This window comes from Echinops telfairi, unplaced genomic scaffold (genome assembly GCF_000313985.2).
Source record: "Echinops telfairi isolate 266 unplaced genomic scaffold, ASM31398v2 ScPeMD7_6;HRSCAF=24_1, whole genome shotgun sequence".
NCBI classification, from domain to species: Eukaryota; Metazoa; Chordata; class Mammalia; order Afrosoricida; family Tenrecidae; genus Echinops; species Echinops telfairi.
In genome coordinates, this window is record NW_022103903.1 from 5,487,023 (window position 1) to 5,493,244 (window position 6,222).

General features: G+C 36.9%; 1 non-coding gene across 1 annotated transcript; it reads right to left on the bottom strand.

The window, feature by feature from the left end:
- Window positions 1-5,913: 5,913 nt before the first annotated feature.
- On the bottom strand, window positions 5,914-6,020 carry LOC115868115. The gene has a single exon (XR_004045423.1). It is a non-coding gene; the product is annotated as a U6 spliceosomal RNA (small nuclear RNA).
- Window positions 6,021-6,222: the final 202 nt, after the last annotated feature.

The following is a 6,222-nucleotide window of genomic DNA, read 5'->3' on the forward strand; positions in this document are numbered from 1 at the left end:
TATTTTCAGAGACAGTGAATTGGAAACATTATTGATTCCAACCTTACATTGTAAAAAAAAAGCTGAATAAACAATATTCATGAGTTTTCTTGTACACATTTGAGATCAAAGAGCAAAAAATTAATGGGTTCTACTTTTCCATGAATTAATTAACATATTTAAATAAGTTAAAAGTATGAAATGTAAGAATGGAAAAAAAGTGTTGGGTGCAAGAAAGACACTAAATTAATTTTAATATAAAATACTAAAACAAATAGCAAATGATATGGCAGAACTAGCATGGAACTTTATAATAATATTTCAGAAAAGAAATAATTAAGGCTGAAATTAGATCCTAAATTTCATATGGTTAAATACTTGTAACTATGAAAGCCATTTCCTCTCCATTACCAATGAAGTATCAGAGTCATCATTCTGGTGCCCTTTCCCACATGAACTTCAATTGCTCTCATCCTATTGGGTATCCACAGTCATTGTTACTTGGTCAAGATTTCCAAGCAAGATAAAGTCTATTTATATCACCTTTCCTAATTTAATGAATGAAGTGATTTTTAAAATGAAATATTCTTCATTTCATTTACAGTAGTTTTCTGTCTCCAGCCACCATCTGATGGAAGTTTCAGAGTATGGCTGGATGAGGCACGCCATGTAATTCACTGCACCATAGTTGTAAGAAGAGATTTAAGTAAAGACTTCTGTGAACATTTATTATCCCTAGGAAAATGTAATTTTTTAAACTTCACATGTCATAGAATAATTATTTGCAATATAGCTAAAAGAGCTAATGTTAACAATGTATACCATAAAAATGAAAATCTGAAAAATAAAGTTTGTATACGGATTTGAAAATGCAATCTTAAAAGAAGAAATCACGTTAACACAAAAATAGTATTTTCCAGCTAACTATCCCAAGAAGCCCTAGTGATATAGTAGGCTATATAAGCATTGGGCTCCTACTTAGCAGTCAAGAGTTTGAAAACTCCAGCCACTATTTCAAAGAAAGATGAGTTTTCCATTCTCATAAAGATTTCCAGCCTCAGAAACCCATGGGGTGGGCCGTTCTCCAATCTCCTGCAGGACCATAGTGAGTCAGAATCAATGCCATCACCGTGAGTTTGATTTGAGGAGCTAAATATTCATGTGAACATCTGTATCAAAATGTTAAATATAATAGCAGTTAAAATTCAGATTACACAGTTTTGAAATAATAAGGAAGAGAAATATGTACTGCTCTATTTAAACAAGATGTGCTCTGCAAATCAGTGAGACATAAATATGTCTTTAAAATATAGCAAGTAATATTTAGTCACAGGAGACAAAATCAACAGTATCTGGATATAGCAAAATATACTATGTTACTAAAAATGCTAGACATATTTTAAAATCATTGCTAATATTTATAATATGCAAAATAACATGCTAAGAAAGGTATGAATCATATGAAAGTAAGTCACTGTTGTGATTTATGATGCATTGAAATATTTATATGTGCTTGTACCAATTTTATATAAGAGGAAATTGTAAGCACACACAGAAGATGACCTGCAGACATAAGCAAAATAAAATTGTGACAAGAATAAGAATCTCTTTAGTTGCCTAAGTCAGGCCAACAACCCTTAAGTTTAGATATGTTTTGGACTTTAGCAGTTTTATCTTTTAAAAGCCATGCAGTTCATGGATTGTACATTGTGTGACAACCTTCCCACCCCATTCCCTGCCCCAGGTGTGATTTATGGCGGGAAACTCTATCACACTTATCAATATGAATATTTATTGCTAGGTGGACATAAAAACAACTCTAATATCCTCATATCATTCACATCAGGTTTGGCTCCAAAATGAGATTGCAACAAACTTAAGCCAAATACTTTTGTAGATAAGGGATTTGGGACCGGCACTCCAGCAAGCTCAGAAAACAAATCTATTCTCTTCTGGCTGACCCTCGACAAGCCACAGGCCTTCCTCTGCGTGGGAGGGGATTTATTCGTTGTCTTGGCAGCCCATTTCAACAGGAGACAGATTACAACTTTACCACATCAGAAGCATCATCATCAATCATTTCATGCACCAGAGGCTTTTGTATTCAACAGGCTTTGTAGTGTTGTAGTGACTAAAGTGTGTAATGTTCTTTGGATTAGAAGTGATAGGAATTTATGCCCTCTTCATTCAATTAATATCTGTTTGAAATCTGCTTCCACATGATTGAGAATAGAAAACCAGTATGACCTAGGGCATCTTCTAAATATTCCTCAGAAGAAAATTAAATTGTTATCACTTTCATATATTTTCTCATGATCTTTTTTATTCCTTTGTGAAATTCTATGAATTCAAGCTGCATGGTAAACAGGACATAATTAATAAAAATCTATGTTGTTTGTTGGTAAGACATCTTTTTCTAGATTACCTTTCAGGAAACAGGATTTAAAAAATAAATTTAAAAATAGACTCAACAAAGGATATGAAAATAAAGCTCAGTTACAGTAAAACAATAGCCTTGGGACCTGTTTTGGCCTTCATCTGCCTTCACAAATGGAAAGGAAAATCAACCTCAACGTCAGCCCGAAGCCGATTTCCATGAAGTCGACTTTGGCCACGCTGCCATCCTCCCATCTTCTTGAACGATTCTGACCCCAGCTATCCCTCTCTCAGCAGTCGCTGCTTCTCTGCTTGGTTTGATATTCATAGCAATGGCCACAGAGATCTTATAAAGCATACTTCAGGTGGGGATACAATTCAGGGTCATATAGGTTCAGAATACCATTTTCAGTCAGGGCAGCTTCCTCCCAGCCATGCCCACAAGCACACCTCTCTCTGATCCTTGCCCTATAGGCCATGCTGACTCTTTTTCCTTATCCAGGTCAAGCAAGTATAGCTCTGACAATTAAGGGCCTGCTTTATGAGTAAGCCTTGGCACAAAGATGATCAGCTCCAGCCCTGTGAGTCATTGAATTTCGATTCCCTGATAAAGTATCTGATGGCAACTCACTAGCTTGTCATCTTCCTGAAGGGCCTCAGCTTCATGCTCTTGGGCTACAGAGTACACTCCTATATCCTGTCTCTTGGTTCGGTTGCTTCTGCTGCACGTACCATCAGAAGTTAATTCTATCTTGGATTAAGTGGTTCTGCACTCAGGGGATCTTGGGATCCAAAGGATGCACTCTACTTGTGGTTCTTCTTTCTGGTTAGTAGTGAAATTCCTCACACTGCGTCTTAGATTGCTAATCGTAAACCTAGTGGGATAGACAACTGGTCAATTCCCATATTATAGCTTCATTAACCCTGTTTGCGTCATCTCACTCTCATAAGGGTATCATGTGTTTTATTTTCATTATTAGCAAACACTCCACTTCCTATTATTGTTGATGCTATTAGGTACCCTAGAGTTGGTTCTGACCCATAGAGCTCTCCTGCAAAACAAAACGAAATACTGCCCGGGCCTGTGCCATTCTCACAATTGTTATATTTGAACCCACGTTGCAGCCACCGTGTCAATCCATCTTGTCAATGGTCTTCCTATTTTTCACTGCCCTCCACTTTACCAAGCATGATGTCCTTCTCCAGGGACGGGTCTCTCCTGACACCATGGCCAAAGTTTATAGATGAAGGCTTCCCATCCTTGTCTCTAAGCAGTACTCTGGCTGTACTTCTTCCAAGATGGATTGGCTTGTATTTTTAGCAGTCCATGGTACATTCAACATTCTTTAGCACCACAATTCAAAATCATTGATTCTTCTTCAGTCTCCTTATTCAGTGTCCAACTTTCACATGCATATGGGTCCCTTGAAAATACCATGGGCTGGATAAGGTGAACCTTAGTCCTTAAGGTAGCATCCTTGCTTTTCAATACTCTAAAGAGATCTTGGGTAGCATATTTACCTATGCAATTCATCTTTTGATGTCTTTAATGATGCTTCCATGAGCATTAATCATGGAGCCAAACAGGACAAAATTCTTGACAACTTCATCCTTTTCACTATTTGTCATAATGTTATCTGTTGGTGCAGTTAGGAAGATTTTGGTATTCTTTACATTGAGTTGTAATCTATACTGAAGGCTGCAATCCTTGATCTTCATTAGCAAGTGTTTCAAATCCTCCTAATTTTCAGCAAGCAACGTTATCCCAACTTCACATCTCTGGTTGCTAATAAGATTTCCTGTTTCAGATGCCACATTATTCTTCACGTAATCCCATGTGTGTTGTAGGCCCCAAACACCTCGCATTTGCAGAGTCCCACCTAGTCATTTGGTGAGAGTTAGAAAGACGATGGCTAGAAGAGTCATATACAGTAATTCACTGAACAAGAGTATTATTTAATACATGCTAATTATGGGCAGTGCACTGATAATTATTCATGGATATTATAAATTCATGACAACATATAACTTCTGATATTGTAGATATAAATAAAAATATTTCATTTTTATTTATATCTCTAAAATTCTTGCCTGACGTAAAGATGTAGGACTGAAGGGATGAAATCGTAACATGAATACGGTATAGGGGTCAGCTTTGGACTTCAGAAACAAATCTTGATCACTGTAACATACAAATGCTTTTGTAAAAGTTAGTTCTAGAATTTTTTCTGCTATTGGAGATAAAACAAGGGCCTTTGCTTGATGTGCACCTCAAGGGATTAGACTCAGATAAAGTATGACTTCCAAGCAGAGTATTGCCAAGAAGAAGCCCTGGAGGCACCTTTCTGCATTGTAATGTGAAGAGCCGGGGTATAAGCAGAAGGAAACTGTCCTTTCAGGTTTATATGTACTCCGACAAAATAACCCCCTTGGGAAAGAGAGGATAACACATTGAAATAGGTTATAATTATGTGAAGCTTTATGTGAAGTTGTAGAACTTTATAAATCCTGCTCTGGTATTTTTTCCTTCCTCCTGTCAGTTTCTAGAGCTGCCAAGTTAGTTTTAGGAACTAGCTGAGTTTTAAAATGTTTTTCTTACATCTATACACACTTAAAAATAATAGTTGTTGCTCCTCTTTCAATGACAAAATTTCCTATATTTCAATGTGAAAATTGTATTTATATTAAAAGCCAATTTGAGTAAGTTATATCTTGAAGGTCAATTTTTGAAAGGTATTGACATATGTTTACTTCTATTTTTTAACAGTTTTCCTGGCACATAATTTCCATGGCATACACTTCAGTAGTTCAATCATCCAATCATGTCAAGGAGAATTGTACAATCACTACCATATCAATTTTAGAACCCCCCCAATGATTAAATCGCCTTTAAAATTAGTTATGCTATCCCAGTCAGTTCTAGTACTCTCTCCACTCCACACCCCATCTCTCCACTCCACACCCCATCTTCATTCACCTCTTCTGAAATTCCTCTTCCCTCTGTATCAACCACTCCCCACCCCTGCATCCCCTATCACCCCTTACCAGGTATTATCACTCGGCATCCACTCCTCCTGTGGGGCACAAACTGGGAAACCCACCAGAAACAATATCAATGAAATGTGAAATAAGGTGGTAAGGATAAAATAATAATAATATAAAGACCAAAATACAAATAATGAGTAAGAAAGAAATGACCCTCATTACCATTTCAAAGGCCAGGAAAGAAATTTCTGTCGTGAACAAGTAAGAGATACTTGCACACAGAACCAACTCAGACTGGGTCTATAGAGAGGTCATCTGGGAAAGTATTGAGTTCAACTCACCATAATCAGGATTACAGTGGTCTCTGCCAGAGAGCAATGCTGTGGGAGACGCTTGCCTGCAGCTGGAGTGGATCTACCAGCGGCTCAGTCTGACTAGATTCTCTGCAGAGGGGTGTTGGGCTCCTACTGTCCTGGGTAGCCTTCTGGCAACTGGATGTTCCTAATTTTAGCCCTGATACTTTTTCCTTCACCATACTGAATTTTTAATTGTCATCTTTGGCTCACATAAGAAAAATATATAATTTTTTTCATGAATTTCCAAGTCATTCTTGCACAGGGGCGGTGCTGGTCTTCTCCGTGGCATTCCAGTTTTATTATAGGTGCCGCTGAAGCAAGTACAGTGATACATTTTAAAGACATGGAGTAGCAAATGATACACTATTCATGACAAATAAACTCAGTGACCACATAAATGTTAGAATATAATAAAAATAAAATATTAATTTTACTACAAACCTGCTCCTGTATTATATTATACAGCTTTCTATTTACAGGAAGTTAAAATTCTAAAAGATTACTTATGAAATTACTACTATGTATT